Source organism: Vipera ursinii (genome assembly GCF_947247035.1).
Source record: "Vipera ursinii genome assembly, chromosome: 4".
NCBI lineage: Eukaryota > Metazoa > Chordata > Lepidosauria > Squamata > Viperidae > Vipera > Vipera ursinii.
Genome location: NC_139514.1, coordinates 21,253,782 through 21,276,637, shown reverse-complemented (window position 1 = coordinate 21,276,637; position 22,856 = coordinate 21,253,782). Strand labels below are relative to the sequence as shown.

Here is a 22,856-nt window from a genome sequence, read left to right as displayed (position 1 = left end):
CCCACAACGGAATACTGTTTAGATATCAAGATATGAAGGCTTCTCTGCTTCCTTGGATGCCACAGTGAAAGGGCCTCTCTGCAAGAGAAGACTATTTGCTGTTAGTGAAATAGCCAAGACCAACCTCTTGAGATGAAGATGAGATATGAGAAAATGACTGTTTTATTTCAGGGAACTTACACACTTACAGGTATTCTGAAGAAGTCCAGACCGACAAACACTCAATAGAAAACCCTGGTCAACAGGAAGTGAGCCTGCAAGGGCCCATTATATCACACAGGTAAGCAAGAGGGTCTCATGGGTGAGGGGTAGGGAAGAATCTTATTCCTTAAAATATGATTTTGAAATTTAAAAGACTCCCTGGCTCATAGAAGAGAGTCACACATGGCCAAACCAAACAATGAATGAATTACTTTAGAACTTAGAATGATGTGTGAGCCAGGATTATCTCCTACTTGATTAACCCTAGTCTGTGAGAAGCTTCTGCTTTTGTTAGCTTCCATCCCTTACTTTTTATGTAATACTTTGTATATGTGTCTGCTGTAATATGAGCAACGTGATGTGTATGGACTGTGCAAGAGGGAGAGAATTCAGAGAAAATATGCCCCTGCTGTAAGAGTTGCAGAGAGTTGCTCCATTTGTGTTCTTACACATTTCAAGTCTCCTTTTTGGAACTGAATTTGGAACATTGCACAGCCCTAATCGATACAGTAGTTGGAAATATCAAGCATTTTGTTGTTTTAACAGGAAGATCCAATATTCATGAAATCCTTTTTTCTCCCCAGGATTAGTGTGAGGCTCCCCCAAAAGAATAGTCGCTAGAAATCACTCCCTATTTTCACATCAGATGGGTGAGTATTGTTTCAGTTATTGTATTGTCTTCTGGGCAAACATTCCAATATCAGTCTCAGAAGAAGTCAGCAGTAATAAACAGGGACTGGGACAGGAGCAGAACATTATTCTTGAACCAACCCAACCCACCATGCTTGTAACAATTACTACTCATTAATCATTACCACCCCCATGTCTGTGTTGTCTCTCCACAGGTAAACCAGATCACCATTGAATACTCACAGGGGAAAGGATGTTCCACACCATCCTCACCTGTACCATACATAACACGAAACCGACAAGAGCAGCAACTTAAGTGACACCATAGGTGCTACTTTCTTGCTTGGGTTCCTGTGCCTGTCAGAAATACACGACCAATGAAAGTGGTACATGTGTTGTTTCCACCCTGCGTGGCTCTGTAGTCTCCTACACCACTTACAGAGGCAAAAAATATTGCAGCTCTTGTCAAGTTGGCGTAATACTGTCAATACTCACTTTTGTGTTCAATCTGTTCAATAAAATATGTGACTGTGTCTGTATGTTTCTATATCTTTCTGTTCTGCTGTTGACTAGTAGATGTTTTCCTTTTGTCACCTTCACATGGGAGTGTAACAGAATTCTGTAACGCCATACCTCACCTAAGTATAACATACGATTTAAATACTTTCTATTTCATTACTCTTTTACATAAAACCACTAGAAAACCTCACTGTTATTCTCTTGTGTGAATTTGTTCTTATAGCATGGAGTTTTCTTTATTATGTGACTCACCCTTTACTTCATATGTTTGTTGGCTAACTGCAATCATTGGTATGAAAAGTATTACATGAACTTCTTGTTAGGTAGCAAGAGTTGTACCCTTTGAGGAGGTCTATAAGATATTACATGGAGGATCAGGTCCTCTGAACTATATTGTGGTGATTAAAATAGTTTCATTCTGGTTATTTCCTTTTCAAAAATACTGCTTAAAAAAGCCTGTCAGAAAATGTGAATCTCCTTCAAGCAAGCAGTAATTAACCTTTGAGGTAGACAAGCATAGAAAACAGAAGTCATTAGGAAAGTACTTTAATGCAATTTGGCCTATTAGGATCTTGAAAACCTGTCAGAGTCTTGCTGTACTTCAGAGCCCCAGAAGGAGCTATTTTGAATTTCTTTCTTACAATTTCTACTTTTCCTAAGACCAAGATATCTTTTCTGTATCAATTTCACATTTGGTCACACCATGGAACTTAAGCTTGATTCCCAAATTTCAGCACTCTCAAGTTCACAGAATGCTATGATTGAGCCTTTTGCCCTACATGTGGATGGAATGTTTTAAGAAATGTGTCTTTAATTAGTCACTGGAACATCACAGGGAATTTAATGAGAATTACATTTTACGTCATTCCAAAGCATTGTACAAGAGAAGTCAATTGTTCAAAATGTTTTTGTACCAATATTACGAGTAAATCTTGGCTTTAGAAATTAGGAGAAATTCCCTACAGAGTAATAATTGTAGACAATCTTTCCTGAACGATATGTGGGTTCTGATATGCTGGCTTGCAAAGTGGTCAGTTTCTTGATTAGAATTGCTAAATTGTGAAAAATAATAGGAGCAAGCTTGTGATTAATTGAACTTTGATGGTGCTTGTAGCAAACTGGTTAAAATAGGCCAAAACAAACTACTATTGTCCTTATTGTTAGCAGAGAACATTTATTCACTTGTCTCTTTGTTTATAATTTAGATTGATAAGGCCTACCAACTCAACACTGATTCTGTTGTATGTGACAGAAGTTTAAATAAGGTTATATTGTAGTCTACGCCAGGGGTGTCAAACTGCCAGCCCACTGGCTGGATGCATCATGGCGAAACTGCATCCACCCCATTGCTGGCAATGGAAAAAAAGTCACAATATGTTGCAACACGTCACATGACATGGCGAGTTTGACACCCCTGGTTTATGTCTTCTCTTAAAAAGAATCATGTGAAAATCATATTATTAACCATAATCATAAAGCCATAAATCTCAGTATCTTTGGGCCTATCTGACTATGGCATAAAGATTGTGATTATATGGAAGTAAGACAAATAGGAAGAATGTAAAAAATCAGAGTAAAGATAGTTGTCATGGTTCTGACAGATGAACCTCTTCAAAAAAACTTCGAGGCATTGTTTACCTTAAAGAATCTTTTATTCAAGAAACAAAGTATCAGCACTACATAGTTGAAACCAGAAACTAAATTCCCCTCCCCTGGATACAAAGTAACAAAGTGCAATTCCCACCCCCCCAATAAACAGTCATAAATCACATTCCCCAGCTCTCCAGCCCGCCAAAACACTTATCAGCTCTGGGCCCAATGTCCTTGGGTTACCATGACTAAGTTATTATTGTTATGATTAGCTGGACTCTCATCTCTATTCCCCCTCCCAGCAGCAACTAATTCTAAAAGCAATAGAGAAAATGGCTGCATTTCCATCTGTTGTCAAAGCAAGAACATCTGATGTTAGCAGCGTTGAGATCATTTAGATCATCTAGACCGGGATGCCTTGCGTACAGTCACTCATGCGCTCGTGACCTCTCGGTTAGACTACTGCAACGCTCTCTACATGGGGCTGCCCTTGAGGACCACTCGGAGGCTCCAACTGGTGCAGAATACAGCCGCGCGAGTTGTGTTGGGGGTCTCCCGATACTCCCATATTACACCTCTGCTCTGTGAACTGCATTGGCTTCCGGTTACCTTCCGGGTGAGATTCAAGATACTGGTAATGACCTACAAAGCCCTACATGGCATGGGTCCGGAATACCTTAGGGAGCACCTGCGGCCGGCATCAACTTCCCTCCGCCCAGTGCGCTCCTACAGAGAGGGCCTCCTTAGGGTGCCACCGGTCGGAGAATGCCGTCTGGTGACCCCCAGGGGGAGGGCGTTCTCTGTGGGTGCGCCTGACCTTTGGAACCGTTTACCGGTTGAGCTCCGGATGGCTCCCGACCTTTGCTCCTTCCGACGTGATCTAAAAACCTATTTGTTTGAACAAGCCGGCCTGGTCTGATGGGTTTGGGTTTTAATTATTGTTTTAATATAATTTATTTTTACATTTGGGCACTAAGGTTTAATTTGTTTTTAATTTTGTATTTTGGTTATTTTGGTATTTCTGAGTCCTTCGGGAGAAGGGCGGTATACAAATTAAATAAAATAAATAAAATAAATAAATAAATTTAGATCTATGCTTCAGTAGTGATAATGGAAGAACGAGAACAATCTTAGGAACAATTGTGCAACATTGTAGATCAATGTGATGCAGGGAAAACAGAATTCAATTAGGTAGCATGACTAGATGGGTGGGAATGAGTGAGAACAGAGAACTGAAAAAGTAATTGGGTCATTTTGATCCCAAGAATGAATGAGAACAATGATTGATGAGCATCTAGTAAGTGGAAGGTATGTTTGTTTCAAATATATGGTTTAATGCATAGTTCTTTTTATACGCACCCATGGCAAAAAAAAAATGTATATAAATCTAAAGATATTAAGGATTTGATTGTTTATGATTAAATACTGAGAATTAGTGAAGTATACTGGCTGATGAGACATTTTGAATATGGAATAAATCTATATTTGGTGGTATCCAAGTCAGTCTTGGAATAAAATGAAAATAGAAGAAAAGAAACAAAAGTAGAGCGATGTGGGAGTCTTATGAGAATGATTCAGTGGTGAACAGGGAATAAGACACGGACCTGAAATGTCATGTTTTGTTTGTTTATTACAAGTAATACTTCTCATTCTTTAAATACAAAAGAGAGTAGTTTTCAAAGCAACGGGTAACCATTGTTCTTCATGAGATTGCTTATCTGCTGCTTTCAGGCTTGTTTTCTTCAAAATAAATATTTTTTTTTATTTTGTGAATATTTATTTTAATACAATAGAATAGAATTCTTTATTGGCCAAGTGTGGTTGGACACACAAGGAATTTGTTTCCAGTGCATAAGCTCTCAGTGTACGTACAAGTAATAGAGATAATCATGATCATATACAACATAAAAATGCATTCATCATAAATCGTGAAATACAACACTTCATCATAAATCATAAGATGCAACACTTAGTGATAGTCACAGAGTACTAGCTAAGCAAACTAGCTAAGCAAGTACTAGCTAGGGTACAAAAACAGTATAAATTGTAGGATACAAGCAGCAAAGTTATAGTCATAAGATAAGGATAAGGATAGGTGATAGGAAAGATGAGGAGTATCATAGTAATACATCTTTACTAGTATTTTGACAGTGTTGTAGGAATTAGTTGTTAAGCAGAGTGACGGTGTGCAACTAGAGCATCTTCTTGAGGGAAGAAGTTGAAATAGTTTATGTCCAGGATGTGAGGGGTCTGTAGATATTTTTACAGCCCTCGTTCTTGTTTGTGCAGTATACAGGTCCTCAATGGAAGGCAGGCTGGTAACAATTGTTTTTTTCTGCAGTTCTAACAATCCTTTGAAGTCTGCATCTGTCTTGTTTGGTTTCAGTTCTAAACCATACAGCTATAGAGGTGCAAATGGCAGACTCAATAATTCCTTTGTAGAACTGTATCAGCAGCTCCTTGGGCAGTCTGAGCTTTCTGAGTTGGTGCAGGAAGAACATTCTTTGTTGTGCTTTTTTTGATTACATTTTTGATGTTAAGTGTCCATTTTAAGTCTTGAGATATTATAGAACCCAGAAACTTGAAGGTTTCTACTGTTGATACTGTGTTGTCTAGTATTGTAAGAGGTTGTAGAATAGTAGGGTTTCTCCTAAAGTCTACTGTCATTTCTACAGTTTTGAGTGTGTTCAGTTCAAGATTGTTCCGGCCACACCACAAGGCTAGTTGTTCAACCTCCCGTCTTTATGCCGATTCGTTGTTGTCTCGAATTAGGCCAATCACTGTTGTATCTTCTGCAAACTTCAGTACTTTAACAGAGGGATCTTATGAGATGCAGTCATTGGTATATAGAGAGAAGAGAAGTGGAGAGAGCACACAGCCCTGGGGGAACCCTGTGCTAATTGTACAGGTATCTGATGTGATTTTGCCTAGTTTCACTTGCTGCTTCCTGTCTGTTAGAAAGCTTATGATCCACTTACAGGTGTGGTCAGGCACAGCTAGCTGATTTAGTTTAGTGAGAAGAATGTCTAGAATGATAGTATTAAATGCCAAACTGAAATCTACAAAAAGGACCCTTGCATAGGTCTTTGGAGATTCAAGGTGTTGTAATTGCAAGGGGTCTAATAGTGGATCTGTGATGGTTTTCAGGTGGGCCAGCACTAACCTTTCAAAGGTTTTCATAACTACAAGAAGTGAATTGCTGTGGAGAGTCATTGGCCATTACAGAGGGCAAGTAAGTTGGCCCTGTTCTTTGCCCCTCCCTTCCTCCCCCCTCCCCCCCCCCCGCATTAACCCCACTAGCAAGTGCAGCCTGGAGCCATTGCGGTTTCTCTCGTGGTTAAGGGCAGGTGTGCTGGTTGTGGATGCAGAAGACCTGTGTTAGTTAATCTGATTTCCAGTTTACATTAGATAAATTTCATAATGCAACAAAGAGCACAGGGCAGAAAATTAATATTTCAAAGACCAAGGTAATTACCATGGAAAATGGAGTGAACGATTTCACATTAGACATAAAAGGTTAAAAAGCTAGAGCAAGGAGATGAAGTTATGTTCCTTGGTAATTTTTTCCCTAAAGATGAGGAAATGTATGGACTACAATTACAAAATTACAAATATTGGCAGAAAGGTAATCGATGGCATATGGTTTCTTGGCATGGGGAATGAATGAAGCAAAAACAAAGAAGCAAAAGGAGCTATATATAAGGTTGTTCCATCCATTTCTGTATATGGAAGCGAGAGTTGGATATATCAGGAGAAACATAAAATGAATGAGGTAGGAATGGTGTAATTAAGAAATTATGTTGTAAAACAACCAGAATTAGGCCCAAGAATGGGTGGTGAGTAAATGTGGATTAAATACCAAATAAGTAACTAATAAAAATAAAGTAAGGGATGCAGTGGCTCAGTGGGTTAGGACGCTGAGCTTGTCAATCAGAAGGTCAGCAGTTTGGCGGGTCAAATCCCGAGTGCCGCGTAACAGTGTGAGCGCCTGTTATTCGTCCCAGCTTCTGCTAACCTAGCAGTTCAAAAGCACGTAAAAATGCAAGTAGAAAAATAGGGACCACTATGGTGGGAAGGTAACAGCGCTCCGTGCACCTTTGGCATCTAGTCATGCCAGCCACATGACCACGGAGCGCTGGCTGTTCGGCTTTGAAACAGAGATGAGCACCGGCCCCTAGAGTTGGAAACGACTAGCACGCATGTGCGGGGGAACCTTTACCTTTACCTTTACTATAAATAAAGTACATTAAGGTGGTTTAACTAGGTAGGTAGAATGAATGCAGACTGAATGACAAAATAATATATGACGGAATAATAACAGAAGGAGAAGACCAAGAAAGTCATGGTTGCATGGAATGGGTACGCCTACAAAAAAACTAAGTGGGAAGTTTAAAGAACAAAGGGCAATGTATGAAGCAATGTATAGACATGATGTCCCAGACTCACTGGGACAGGCAGCATATACATTTAATAAAAATGATGGTGATGGTGGTGGAAAAGGATAGAAAGATGTGGAGAAATGTAATAAACATACATATAAAGTATATTTAGCTATGTTTTCTTATCTAATGCCTTTAATTTCTTTGGCTTATTCCCTTTTTGTATAAAGGAGTATAAATGTTGCTTGCCCCCCCCACCCCAAAGAATTACACAATGGGTACATGTGCATGTATGAATGTAATCTGAATGTCATAAGATATTACAACAATCTTACTTCTTTTTCGAGTGTCTTGGATTATCCCTCCAGCTACCAATCATAGGAGTTGTAGTTCAACAAATCCACAAAGCAGTGACTTGGAAAAGCTGCATTAATTCATTAATTAATCAACCAATTAATGGGAATTATATGGCTGCCCAACTTATGAATTCTGGGTGGCTCACAGTAACAGTGATAAGAACATAAAATAAAAATACAACATCTAAAGAAACAACTCCTTGAGCCCTAAGCCAATGCATGACAAATCACAATCATTGGGTCCAGACTGAAACTATCCCAACACCAGGGGAAAAGCTAGTTTTTAAAGGCATTTTAGAAGGTTAGAATGGATAAAGGTAAATACTGCTGTTTCTCTTGATCTCTAGTGCATCTAGGAAAAATAAATAAATTCTTGAAATCAGAGGAATTCCATACGGAAGTTTTAGGAATTTGTAAACCATAGTTTAGAATAGCTCCTTGAATGTGAATGTATTTCTTTCTATACAGACTTGCCTACTACAACTGTTTCACATGTGGTGCAGAACAGGCAATTTAAAGCATTTAACACTTCCTCATTATCTTTGCAAAATCTGAAATGGCTTAGAGGGGCATAGGGCTAGCAGGAGAAATGAAAGATATTACTTAAGTTTAAAACTACTGCTCATACCATGACATCTTTGATATATTCATTTGTTCATGAGAAAGTTTCCCCTTATGTCAGGGATAAATTGATGCAGTAAAGTACGTTATCTCTAAATCTCAGCTAGTCACTTTGAGTCTCAAAATGTACATCAGAGTCCTTTATTTTTGTGAGAATCAATGTATGGTACAAAGTGTTGTCATCTCATCCGTATAGATCAGGGCTTTTCAACTAATGATGCGGGTACCACCTGTGGTACATTGGCACCTGACAGGTTGTACGCGGCCATCCTGGTAGTAGGGGAGGGGAATGAGCTGAACCAGTGATGCACCGCACAAGCCTGAGCGAGAGACAGCTGGAGCTGCAGGGCTGTCAGGGTTCAGTGGAAGCGCCAGGATCTGTGCCAGGCTCCAGCTGGAGCTCAGCGCTGATCCCAGTGCTTTCGCTGAGCCCAGAAGAAGCGCCGATCAGCTAGAATGTTGCAGCATCCCAGGGTCTTGTGATTTACATTCAGTTGCTTGGCAACTGATTCATATTTATGACGGTCACAGTGTCCCAGGGTCATGTGAAGTGACCAAAACCTGCTGCAACCACCCAGCAGATTAGGGGAATAAAAATCAAACACCCCCCCACCCCACCCCCGCTGCCAATCCTCAACAGAAACGCTCACAACAATGAAAACCTTGGACAGGAGGAAGAGCGCTGCCAGGCGGGCAGGCAGGTGTCTTACTCGGCTGTGGCTTGGGGGGGCACTTTTTTCAGTGCCATTGTAACTTCAAACAGTCACCAAGCGAACTGTTGTAAGTCGAGGACTACCTGTACTTCATCTCTTTTTTCCTTTTTTTTTTTTTTGGTCATCAAGTTTTTGACACCTTGCTAGGCGACTGTTGGTACTCGGATGTTGCCATATCCTAAAAGTGGTACAATGGGTGAGAAGGTTGAAAAGCCCTGGTATAGATATTTACACATTCAAACCGTTAAGTGTTTCAAGGAAGAATATTTAGCTTTTTTCGAAACCATTTTAGTTGTGACTTAATATGTAGAAAAGATCTACCCATTCTGATTATATGAATGATTTTTGAAAGCTTTGAGCGATGCCTGGAAGGCTGTAGGTTTGTAGTATGTGACAGTTCTAAATAGAAAATAGTTTTCTTGTTTATTGGTTGGCGTGTTGTACTGACTCGAGTGTATAACAGATTTTAAACTAAAACACATGCTTCGTCTATTTAACTCAAAAGGCATGGTTTGTGTATTGTTCTTTGCTCTCTTTCCATCTGAAATATGACACGGTCGAACCTGAATATTCTTTTCATTTAACAGGAAACCTATTAGCTCTAATTGCTTTAAAAACCCAGATAATCCAGTTAAATTAAAATTTGAAGAAAAGTGGCCATGACTGGCCTTTCTCCCCCCCCACATGCATGATTTAACTTCTGAGTTTTAAAAACATTAAGTTAGAAATCAGATGGGGATGGGAGAGATGTTGAGTTGCAAGGTCTTTCTTGGAAACAGGAAGTTTTTTCCTTTATGTTTAGGCACAATGATCCATTTATAATAAATAAGAAATAAAGAAGCATCTCTTCAGACCAAGCTGCCTGGATAATGCCTCTTGGGGATGGGGAGAAAACACAATAATAGCATCAGAGAAAGGCTGAATGAGGATATAAATAGCTTTCTTCCAGACTGAAAGGCTGAATCCGTCATTGAGCTGCGTCCAGCTGCAGTGGGGAAGGTGGGCGGGTGGGCTAGAGCTGTTCCTAGGGAAGATAATGGTAACCTGGTACGCAGAGGTCTTGTTTCTCAGATTGCGTCATTCTGCCAGTCTTTTGTCTCAGCCTAATGACAACAGTGTGCCAAGTGGAGGGCTATAAGCTCTCAGCCACCAGGAAGAAGGATGACTGATAAAACTATTCAATTCAGAGTAGAGTTGGAAGGGACCTTGGAGGTCATCTAGTCCAACCCCCTGCACAAGCAGGCAACCCTTTACCATTTCAGACAAGCGGCTGTCGAGTCTCTTCTTAAAAACCTCCACCGATGGAGTACTCACAACTTCTGAAGGCCAGCTGTTCCACTGATAAATTGTCCTCGCTGTTAGGAAGTTTCTCCTTAATTCCAGGTTGCTTCTCTCCTTGATTAATTTCCATCCACTTTTTCTTGTCTTGCCTTCTGGTGCTTTGGGGAATTAGTTGACCCTCTCCTAGTCCTTCCTTTCTTTAGACTAGCCATGCCCAATTCCTACAACCGTTCTTCATATGTTTTTGATAAGTTTCATTATTTCATTATAAGTTTCATCATTAGTAAAATTATAAGTTCCATTATTTTAAGGGGGCATGTTTTACTCTGATCAATATTACGGATGTTATGTATCCATAGAAAAGGAGATAGGAAGTTATTTTCATATCTCTCAAAGTAAAAGAAACCCTGAGACAACATCTTTTCGCCCATTGCATGTGCTTAACCATGAGCTCATTTATAAAATATGAAACTGAATTGGATGGCTAGTAGTGTAACCCTCAATAAATTTGGGTGGGTTTTTTTGTTTAATTCAACAATAAAATAATTGAAATCTGCTTAATTTAACCTTGTAAGTTACAGGTAGCCCTTGATTTACACGCATTTGTTGAGTGACCTCTTGAAATTACAACATTAAAAAAGTGGCTTTTAACTGTTTTTCACACTTATGACCATAGCAGCATCCCCATGGTGACATGATCAAAATTCAGACCCTTGGCTTGGCTTGTATTTATGACGACTACATGGCCTAGGGCAGGGGTAGGCAACCTCGGCTCTTTTATGACTCATGGACTTCAACTCCCAGAATTCCTGAGCCAGCCAAGCTGGCTCAGGAATTCTGGGAGTTGAAGTCCATGAGTCATAAAAGAGCCGAGGTTGCCTACCCCTGGCCTAGGGTCCTAGGGTCATGTGATCACCTTCTGACAAGCCAAATCGACAGAGAAACTAGATTCTCTTAACTCTAGGATTCACGTAACCAGTGCAGTGATTCGCTTAACAGTTGTGGCAAAAAGATTGTAAAATTGTGTTAACAACTCATTTAACAACTGTCTTGCTTAGCAACACCAAAGGTGCTTTTTCACGAGGCAACTGGATTTTCTTCTTTTCTTTGAAGACATTTCGCTTCTCACTGGAGAAGCTTCTTCAGCTCTGACCATCCAGTCAGAACTGAAGAAGCTTCTTGGATGAAGAAGTGAAATGTCTTCGAGGAAAGAACAAGAAAGTCCAGTCGCCTCGTGAAAAAGCACCTTTGGCACAACTGTAACCCAGATGGCTGAGAATCTCCATAGACATCTTGCTTAGCAACATTCTATGTTCTGTCCTTCCTGAGTGAAATATTTCACAATCATAGCTAGGGTGGGAAAATGGGATACTCGGTAGAAAGGTAGAAACTGTGCATACAGAGCAGTTTTCATTTCATTTGCTTTATCCTTTCAGCTGCATTATCTCCAAAGATCCTTTCATTTCTCTTCCTTTCTCTTAGTTCATTTAATTGCTAAACAACAGATTGTCTTTTCTTTTGCTGGCACCAACATTTGCTTCCCTTTTCCTTATGTATCCTATCTTTGCACTATTTTTGTCACTATGATTTTCTACATTTTCACCTGATTTCTATCCTCAATACTGCCACTTAAACGTCACCCTGTAAAAATATCTCCATTGTGTCCTATCCTTCCAACCCCTGGTTCGTGCTATGTAAACCACATCAAGCTATAGTTTTCCACTGCAGACAACCACGTAACTTTCCCACAACTCTACTAGTGAGGAAGACATAAATCTATTTTGTGGCAGGCCAAATCCAGAAGAATTTGAGGCTGTTTTTATTCTATCTTTCTTAGATACACATGTGTGTATGTGCTAGTAACTCTGAATGAGAATGTTTGTGCCTAAATCTGTTTTTTTTTGTAAACCTATAGAACAGGCATGTCAAACTTGTGATGTCATGTGACATTGCGCGACATATCGCGACTTTTTCCTCATTGCCGGCAATGGGGTGGGCACAGTTTCGACGTGACGTATTCGTCCTGCAGGCCGGCAGTTTGACATGCCTGTATTAAACAATTACATTCACTCATGAGAATTATGGGTCGTCTGTGACTCGTGACCACAACTGAGACCAAAATTTTTGTTGCTAAATGAGACATTCTTTAAGTGAGTTTTGCCCCTTTCTTGTCATAGTTATTAAGTGAATCACTGAAGATCTGGCTCTTTGAGCTTTCCGGCCCAGGCTGAGAGTTTTTAAATGGGGTTTTATATTTGTTCAGGGATTAAATTTAATTATTTTAACTGTCTTTAACTTTTGTATTGTATTGACATTTTTAAATACTTTGTAAACCGCCCTGAGTCCTATGGGAAAAGGGCGGTATATAAATTCAATAAACTAAACTAAACTAAGTTGTTGAGTTAGTAATACAGTTGTTAAATGAATCTGGTTTCCCCATTGGGTTTGCTTAGCAGAAGGTTGCAAAAGGTGTTGACATGACCTCGGGACACAGCAACGGTCATAAATATGAATCAGTTGCCAATCATCTGAATTTTGATCACATGACTATGGGAATGCTGCTATGGTTGTAAGTGTGAAAAACAGTCCTAAGTCACTTTTCAGTGCCGTTGTAACTTTGAACAGTCAGTAAATAAGTCGAGGACTACCTGTACATCATTTGAGAATCAGCAGAGGTATACAACACAAATTTTTTTTCCTACCATTCAGTCATATGCAAGTGTCAGAGACTATCTGGACAGGTTCTTGCAGATTTCTTGGCAAAGTTTTTTTAGAAATAGTTTGCTATTGTGTTCTTTCTAAGGCTGAGAGAAAATGACTAGCATAAAAGTCACCCAGCTGGCTTTGTGTCTAAAGAAGGACTGGAACTCATAGTCTCCCAGTTTCTGGCCTGATGCCTTATCCAGTATAGGAAACTGGCTTTCTGTGCTATGCTACATTTGGTCTATTATGATATAAACCTAGATCTGCTTTCTATTACACATACTCCCTGATATCCAAACAGAAAACTAGTTCTGAACTGAAAGAAAGTTTAGTGAAACTGCCCAGAGGAAAAATAAAGGTGGAGATGATAAACCAAATGCAAAAGAACATACAACAGTAGATTAATATTTATTTTTGCAAGGTCTAGCAAAGCAAGTACAGTATATTTCTTCTGTGCTACAGACAGTACAATGTCAGTCTGGCCTGAGGGAGTTTCCTTGAGTTATGAATATTAATAGTTAGGATTAAAATTCACATGTGCCATAAACAGTGATTCATAACCACATTGGCTGCATTGATTAACATATAAAGCCATTCCAAAGAAACCATATTATCATAGACGTCCATTCCTAATCATCATAGCTGAAATGATGAAAACTGTGTTGTGGTGTCACAGCACAAGCTCTTTGTTTACATATCTCCATCGTGAGATCATATGCAAATCTATAAAGACAGAGTTTGCATTGAAAGAAATGTTTGGTAACTTACCCCAACCCAGCAGACACCTATTCATATTCATATTATATAACTTAACATGATGGATAAACCCAGCCAAGGTATAGCATTTTGATAAGTTAGTGGATCATAGCAACCATTTGTAAAATGGGAATAATAACAATTACAGAATGTGTGACGCAAAAATAAATACAAATTTAAAATGCTATAGACATGATAAATGTGTTGGGAAACTCATACAAACCACAATATCCATTAAACATATATATATATATATATATATATATATATATATATATATATATATATATATATATATATATATATATATATATATATATATTAATAAATAGCCCAGGCTTTGGTTCAACTAGCTTCCGGTAACATTTGGATAATTATCTTGTACACATGATAGAGGTCTGTCATCCAATTCATCCTTCCTAATATGCACATTATTTTAAACCCTTCTTTTTGGTTACTTTGTGATAAATATCGATTGATAATAGCTCTTTTGTCCTTCACCAATCTAGAATTTGTTCTCTAAAACCTTTGCATTCATTACTATCTAATCTTTACTTGACTTTCCCATCCTTTATTGTTAGCAGAGGCATTGAATGAATTAGATATTTTATCATTCATCAGGAGGGGAAATTAAACCTTCTAGCTTGTAAAATAATTGAGATGTGCTGCTCTGTAGAGCTGGTTGCGTGAAATTCTTGTTAAACTCCTTGTGCTTCGTTTCTTTATTCTCTGTTCCAGTGTTTCTCAACTTTGGCAACTTTTAAGATGTGTGGACTTCCCGTCCCAAGATTCCCTAGGGCCCTAGGCAGTGCTTATTGGGGAATCTTCAGAGTTGAAGTCCACATATCTTACAGTTTCCCAATTGAAAAAAAACATTAAAGGTAAAGGTAAAGGTTTCCCCGCACATGCGTGCTAGTCGTTTAAAGTTAATGTTTATATGATGCTAAGCCTTAACTTGACTGCATTGGTTATTTTCGAAGCCTGTCGCTATAATTAGGAAATCATGGTTTAGGCTGCGACATGTAAGAACCTAATCGTGGCCAACTAGCCATTGAATTGAAAGTTTATTCTTGGATATGCATTTCAAACCGAAATCTGCTTTGAGTTCCTATGATTCCGCAAAAGTGATTGTGTGAACACAGTAGCGTAGCGTGGGTTGTCAGCACCCGGGGCAAGGCAAGTAATTTGCACCCCCTAACCCAGCGTTTCCCAACCTTAGGAACTTGAAGATGCGTGGACTTCAACTCCCAGAATTCCCCAGCCAGCATAGCTGGCTGGGGAATTCTGGGAGTTGAAGTCCACGCATCTTCAAGTTCCTAAGGTTGGGAAACGCTGCCCTAACCCATGGATTTTAGCACTCGAGTCTCTTCCACTAGATTAGTTAAAGAAACCCTTACCCCCTAAGCACATGTATTGTTTGTTATGAAAATACTGATGTAATTAAAGTAAAATGCATCTAATGCGCCCCCCCAGATGTTGCGCCCGGTGCGGCCGGCCCCCCCTGCACCCCCCACGTTACGGCACTGTGTGAACATTAATATTCACAGCAACTTTCCTCCATCTGGTGAACTGCTAGATGGGGATTATTGGAAACTGCCGTCCAAGCGAAGCGGAGGGCACCCGAAGGAGAAAAGCTGTGTCACGCCAGTGATTTACAACAATGCATCACCGCCCTGCCCGAACCAACATACAAAAAAGGGTGTGTTTTAAAAGAAAGTTTCGCCGATGGCCCCCGTTAAAAACAGCGGCTCCTTGCCGTCGGCCGGGCCCGGTTGTGGCCGGTTCTTCAGATCAGTGGCGTAGCGTGGGGGGTGCAGGGGGGGCCGGCCGCACCGGGCGCAACATCTGGGGGGGCGCATTAGATGCATTTTACTTTAATTACATCAGTATTTTCATAACAAACAATACATGTGCTTAGGGGGTAAGGGTTTCTTTAACTAATCTAGTGGAAGAGACTCGAGTGCTAAAATCCATGGGTTAGGGCAGCGTTTCCCAACCTTAGGAACTTGAAGATGCGTGGACTTCAACTCCCAGAATTCCCCAGCCAGCTGGCTGGGGAATTCTGGGAGTTGAAGTCCACGCATCTTCAAGTTCCTAAGGTTGGGAAACGCTGGGTTAGGGGGTGCAAATTACTTGCCTTGCCCCGGGTGCTGACAACCCACGCTACACTACTGCTTCAGATGACTTCGCCAGCAGCCTCCTCCCTTTGTCTCCGGCGGGGTCGCAAGGAGGGCGGGAATTGAGGCGGGGGGGGGGGTGGTGGTGGAAAGAGAATCGTCGCTTTGAGCGTTTGGCTTCTCCAAGCGAGCTCCCTGCTAAGGGAGAAGCCAGACGACCTTTCCCCGGCCGCCAAACCGAAAGTCCCGGTTTGGCTTTTTTTTTTTTTTTTTTGCAAATAAAAGAGGCGGACTTTGGGCTGAAAAAGCCCCAACGAGGAGCGTCAACCTGCAACGCTTTTCCCCCCTCTTGCCCGGACGGAGCGAGAAGAGGCGGGAGGGGGAGGGGGAGGGGGGGCAAAGCGAAAAGAAAGCGGGGAGAACTTCACGGCAGCCCGAGAGTAATACTAGCCAAGTCCCTGACCTCATGACCAACTGGGTCCCTCCAAGCGCTCTGCGCGCCTTCCACCCTCCCCTCCGCTCCTCCAGTGTGCCTGTAGGGCTTCCCCACCCTCTCTGTTCCGGTTGCTGCCATAGTGATGCGTGGAAGCAGCTTAGCCTCCGCTACCCAGGGGAGGGGAAAAGACGCCGCAGCCGCAGCAGCGAGAGAGGGAGGCAAGAGAACGCTGCTGATGCTCCTTCTCTTCTTCCTCCTGCGTCCATGTAGAAGCGTTTAGGGGACCCCCCCCCTCCAGGCGATTGCTTCTTCCCAGCCCGATGCGGATCTGGTGCTCGGCGCATGCAGACGTTCCCTTCCCTTTTCCAGGTAACTGGTGCCACCATTGGTGGGAGGGAGGGAGGAGCGCTCGTGGTTAGGCTTCCCTGCTTTCTTTGTCGCTTGAACGCACCGAGGTGGTTGCCGATTCACTTTTGCACTTTGTTTTGCACTTAATTGTTTCTTACACACACACACACACACACACACCCCTTTTTTTTTAAAAAAAATTTTTTTCCTGGGATTCCTGAAAGGAGAGCCTGGGAGCCCAGCAGGTGCCGGCCTCACACAAGTTGTGTAAAAGTTCAAAGCAAAGGGAAAGTTGGAAAGAGTAAAAAGAGAGAAATGTAAGGAGAGAGACGTCATCCTTGGCTACCCATTGAGAAACCGATGCGTCGAAAGAACAATTTTGAGTGGCCATTGTTCCCTGCAATGTTATTTTTCACGCCTTTTTGCTTCTAGTAGGAATATATTGATATTTTGGAAGTATTATGTGTAAGCGGCGACTGCCCTCCATTATAATGTCTTGTCCTGCTATAACTTTCTTCAACCTGGTGCCCTAGATGTTTTGAACTACATAACCCTAGTCATTCCCAGACAGCAGATACCACGTGATCGAGGTAATTCAGTATACTTGGAAAATACACAAAAGGGGGAAAATCTCATTCCACACTATCCATTTTTCTTAACCTTGTCTTTAATTGTTCTGGTCTCGTGTGTGTCCTCTGAGAAGTTCAGAAGTAAACATTTCACTCGGACTTATAAGTTTAGGATTCTGGCTCATGTTTTCTTCCTTTCTAAACTTTAAAACTAACTTTAAAAAAATTTTGAGTTGTCATCAGAGAGATGCCGATGGGAGTATTTGAATCTGAAGCTTCTAAAAGTTACCTGAAAAACAGTTCCAGCAACATTGAAAGCAGCCCCTTGTAAATATTTAGATTTAAGCATGTCTTGGTGGGAGTGTTGTTAGTTGCAAAGTCGTGTCCGACCCATCGCGACCCCATGGATGGTGAGTGAAGCTGAAAAGATTTGAATAGGGCAGCAGGGGGAAACAGAATTAAAGGAGGATGTTGAATATCTCTGGGAAACACACTAAGCTTTTGTTTGCTGCTGTGTAATGTCAATTTTAAAAGAAGGAAAATGGACAATATAAGGGAAATGGTACTCATTTAGGATGAAGTTAATTGAAACAAAACATTTCGAAGAGTTTTTATGGAGTATACATAAAAGATTGTTCAAGCAACACGTTTTTATATTTAATTAGAAATTAAAACAAGATTGAAACACTTAATAATGGTTGTTTGAATTAGCAATACTCCACGCGGAATGTCAAGAATATATTGCTTATTTATGTGGATAGGTTCTAGATGTCTCTTTTTCTTCCTCTTTCTCTTTAATATTGATTAATTCTAGATTTTAGTGCATTGATTCCATTTGTTATTTTGGCTGTAGTATTTATAGCTTTCACAAATCTCAAGGATGTCCTAAAAGTAAAGGCTTAAAGGTAATTATAGTAGCTGCAGGTCCTGCATATCTATCCCCAATTTCTTGGGTTTGCTAAGAGAGGTTTTCTTTCCTAAATTAACTCAAGAAGTGTTTACAAGAATGGCTTCCACTGAGTATTAACAGATCCGGAATACTGTAGGTGATTTGTGCTTGAAGGACCTTGATAGAGTTGCATTTGGTTTGTGTTTTGTCAGGGAATTTTAAAGACCTGATAAAGAGGCAAGATTGAAGCAAGAGGTGGATACAAATGTAACCAAAAAATATCATTTTGAATGAATTCAAATCTTTAGGAACAAATGAATTGCATCCTAGGTTAATGGAGGAAGTGGCAGATGAGTTGGCCAAATTCAAAAGGAATATTATCTTTAAGAAATTGTAGAGAATTGGTAAATATCAGATGATTGGAGAAGGACAAATGTTGTCCCTCTCTTCAAAAGAGGTAAACAAAGATTCAGGAAACTAAATTAGTGAATCTGACCTGGATTTCTAGGAGGATTCTAGAACAGATGCTAAAGAGATTGATTTGCAGTCTCTTTCAAAATAATATGGCAATTATCAGAAATTAGCATGTTGTCAAGATCTAATCTTGGAAGACTAACATTGTGACATTTTTTAAATTGCCTTAATGAAGTTTGGGAATATTATAGACATAATGTATCTTGAATTTAGCAAACAACCATAACATACTTTTTTACAATAATTTTATTAGAGATTACAGTTAAAAAGAATAAAAACTATACAAACTTCAAAAATAGGAAAAATATAATGTGAAAAATAAAATACAAGAAACTTTCTCTCTCATCCCAGCAAGTACACACAATTTAACTAAATCTATCACTGTCTCATAAGTTAAAATATATACTCACTTCACCTCATATCTCATCTCTTAGCTAAAAACAACATCCATCGTTGTCATGAATTCCTTATCAGCAAATGTCCAGTACAGGTTGTCAGGTATAACTATCTTAATCCCTTGTCAAATAAGCCAACCTTGTATTCCTTCCCTAATTTTTTTAACAAATTAATTCTTAACACCTTCAAATAGAGTCTTATAGCTTGATTTCTTGTCATCTTTTTCTATCCCCCAATCTTTTATAACAGACATGTGAAACTTGCGACATCACGTGACGCCACACAATGTATCGGACGATTTTGCCATTGCCGGCAATGGGGTGCACGCAGCTTCTGCATGACACATCCGGCCCATGGGCCGACAGTTTGACACCCCTGTTTTATAATTTCAGCAAGTGTCTTTTGTACATCTCATAAGAGGAATTCATCCTTTTGTGTCACTTCTCAAAAAACTCTTCAAAACTTTAACAGATCTGTTTTGTATGTCCAGCAAAAATAAATAAATCCATCTCTCTTTTCTGATTTGATAGTTGTATATCTCCTTTAGGCATTAGGTATCAAGGGGCTATCCTGGAAGAGTACAGATAGTCCTCAACTTAGAACAGTTTGTTTAGTGACTGTCCAAAGTTCCAACAGTGCTGAAAAAAGTGACTTATGACCATTTTTCACTATTATGACCATTGCAGCATCCCTACAGTCAGGTGATCAAAATTAGGATGCTTGGCAACTGGTTCATTTTTATCATGGTTGCAGTGTCTCCGGGGTCACACGATCATCTTTTGTGACATTCTGACAAGCACAAGAAAAATTAGTGGGGAAGCCAGATTCACTTAACAATATGTAGGTCACTTAACAGCTGTGGCAAAAAAGTTCATAAATGGGGCAAAATTCACTTAACAAATGTCTCACTTAACAACAGAAATTTTGGGCCCGATTGTGGCTGTAAGTCGAGGACTACCTGTAATTTGGAAGTTACAGTGGGTCCAGAATGCAGCAGTGCAGACAGTTTTGAGGGCCCATCAGGTAGCCTATGTAACACCACTGTTGCGCAAGCTGCTCTGGCCACCGATCTGCTTCTGGGTGTCATTCAGGGTGTTGGCCATTATCTTTAAATGCCCTGAAGGAGCAGCTGTTGGCTGGAGGTGGCTAATGTAGTAACAGAGAAGCCAATACTACTCTAAACTTGTGGGGGGTTTTTTAGTTTGTTTTATTCTTTTGTAATTTTAATCTGTTTTTGTATTTATAATTGTTTTAAAACCTTGTCTTAGTATGTTGCGAGCCACTTGGAGTTGCCTTAGACCAGGGGTAGGCAACCTCGGCTCTTTTATGACTCGTGGACTTCAACTCCCAGAATTCCTGAGCCAGCATAGCTGGCTCAGGAATTCTGGGAGTTGAAGTCCACGAGTCATAAAAGAGCCGAGGTTGCCTACCCCTGCCTTAGACTGTGAGATGAACAGCATGTACATTTGATGAATAAATAAATTAGAGCATTCTTTTTCATTTCAAAGTTCATTATATCCTTTTCTTTATCCTTCTCATTACTTGCCACATTCATATCCACATTCAGATTAATTTCATTTGTTGTTCTTCCATTGCATCCTTAGCAGTCCACCTATTCATTTACAATAATGTCAATCTTTCAATGAAGCAATTACTTTTCATAATGTTTCACTTGCTAGATTCTCACTTGCTAGAATATTTCTCGCATCTCCATTCTTTTGTTATCCTCTAGCTCTCCTCTAGTGTCCAACATTTAAAATTCCATTAACTTGTTTTTACTGAAGAAACTGCAAACAATGACAATTTCCCATGGGAAGAATTCTTCCAAAAATTTAAAATTGTAATTGCAACTCCACTTGAGCCCTTAACCTATTGTTAAATTTTCTAAAACTCATATTCTAAGGACCCTTTTTCTGTTTAATCTGAAAAAAAAACAATAGTTTTCAAAAGCTTTTAAAATTATATTTAAAAGCTCTAAGGAGAAGGCAACTCACCTAGCAAATGCAGTATAACTTACTGATCTGAAGGGTCTTAATCCTTAATGCAGAATAATTAAGCAGTGAAGCTTGGTTAAGCTTAATGTTCTTTTTAAAAGGTTGTGTTGATGACCATGAATAAAGATGCTTCCTCCCTTGATTTCCAGATGCTCAACCCATAAGCATACTGTAAAATGACATTCCTATGGCTTACTCATGAGAAGCTGATGTGCAGACTTACATGGGCTATCTCAATTTCTCCCCTTACCATGGAGAGATATCGGTGGCCTGGTTCTTGCATAATGCTTTTATGTTACAAAAAAGGGTCATCTAGCTAGCCATGGCTTTGAATCAGAAGTCCATATACATTACATGCTGACTAGGAAACCAGGCAACTGGATGGCATGATAATTAGATATAAGTGTCATGAGAATCTTACTCAAGAAGTGCTTCTTAATGGTTCATCAATTTGAAAACAGGTAGCAAGCGGGATTCAATAGAGGTCATTCCTGGACCTATATACTCTTCAGTATTTTCTTTAATTAGTTGGATGAAGAGATTGAGGAAATGCTTGTCAAATGTTCAGATGACATAATACTAAAAGGGAGAGTTAATAATTTACAGGAAATGTAAAATTCAAAGTGATCTTGATAGGCTGGAGAAATGGGCTCAGGGAGAAAAGCGAAACATTTTTCATCTAGGAAACAAAAATAAAATTCTCAGGTGCAAGATAGTTGATACCTGGTGTATTAATGATATTTGTAAAACATTTTTGGAATATCGGTGAATTACAAACTGAGCCAACATTGCCAAAATGGCAAATCAAAATCTAGACTGCATCAGAAGAACTATTTTCAAAGGACAAGAAATAATTGTTCCATTTTATTCTGCCTTTGTTAGACCTAACATCCTCTGCTGGGTCTAGTTCCATATTATGCCTCATTTTGAAAACAATTCAGAGAAATTGGGACAGGCAATGAACACAATCAGGGGTCTATCAAGAGAGGTTGAAAAAGCTGAGTACGTTTAGCCTTCAGAAATGGTAACTGAAGGGAATATTCTTCAAACACCTGAAAGATTGTCACGCAGAAGATCAATACATTCTGTCTTGTTCCAGAATGTAGGATAGAGAATAATGAATTTAAGTTGTAGGACGGCAGATTCTGATTGAATATTATAGGGTTTGAAAATGGAATGATTTATCCAGAGAGGCAATTTCCCTATTTCACCTTCATGAGATATATTCATGCAGATGCTAAACAGCCATCTGCTGGGGTGAATTTAGATTTCTGCCCTGAAGATGGGATTCAACACAATGGCTGAGATGATCCTTTGCATTTCCAAGGTTCCATTATTTTAGATGGAGTTCATAATTGTGTTAAGCCGTTATAGCTTGGTTTTTGCATAATGTGACATAAATATCAACCAAAATGGTTTGTAAATCACAGGTTATAGCTTAATATGTGTGAGTTTAATCGGTTGTGAGTTATTAAAATGGCCAGATTTCTACAGTGTGATTTCTGGTATCTTTCCAGGATTATGGGGAACAGATTAAAGGCAGGTATGGGACCAGCTTAGTCACCAAAAGCTTCATTCATATCCCCAGTCTTAAAATATCCATCCCTGCTCAACACAAAATTAATTGTAAATTACATTGCTGGAAGACTGAATCTATTTAAAGGATGTCCAAACTGTATGATTTGCTTAGTGTGATGTGTCAAATTCAAACTCTGAATGACTTGCTTATTATGATGTGTCACTCAGTAATATGTCTAAACCAATGGAAGCTTCAAATAGATTCTGATAAAGTTATGTGGCTGGTAGATTGAATTTCTTTGGCTGAAAGGATTAATGTTAGATATAACTGCCTATTACCAGTATATAAGTCAGCAGAGTAAGTAA

At 39.7% G+C, this 22,856-nt stretch overlaps 1 protein-coding gene across 2 annotated transcripts in view; it reads left to right on the top strand.

The window, feature by feature from the left end:
- SPATA13 (spermatogenesis associated 13) overlaps positions 1-22,856 on the top strand; it is a 106,460-nt gene that overhangs the window by 25,907 nt on the left and 57,697 nt on the right. The window contains exon 1 of one of the 2 annotated variants that reach the window (XM_083362217.1): positions 16,454-16,671. The exons of the other annotated variant lie outside the window; for it this stretch is intronic. The gene's annotated coding sequence lies outside the window, so the exon portion shown is untranslated. Of the gene's footprint in view, positions 1-16,453; positions 16,672-22,856 lie in introns of those variants that run through there. 2 annotated transcript variants of the gene reach the window in all.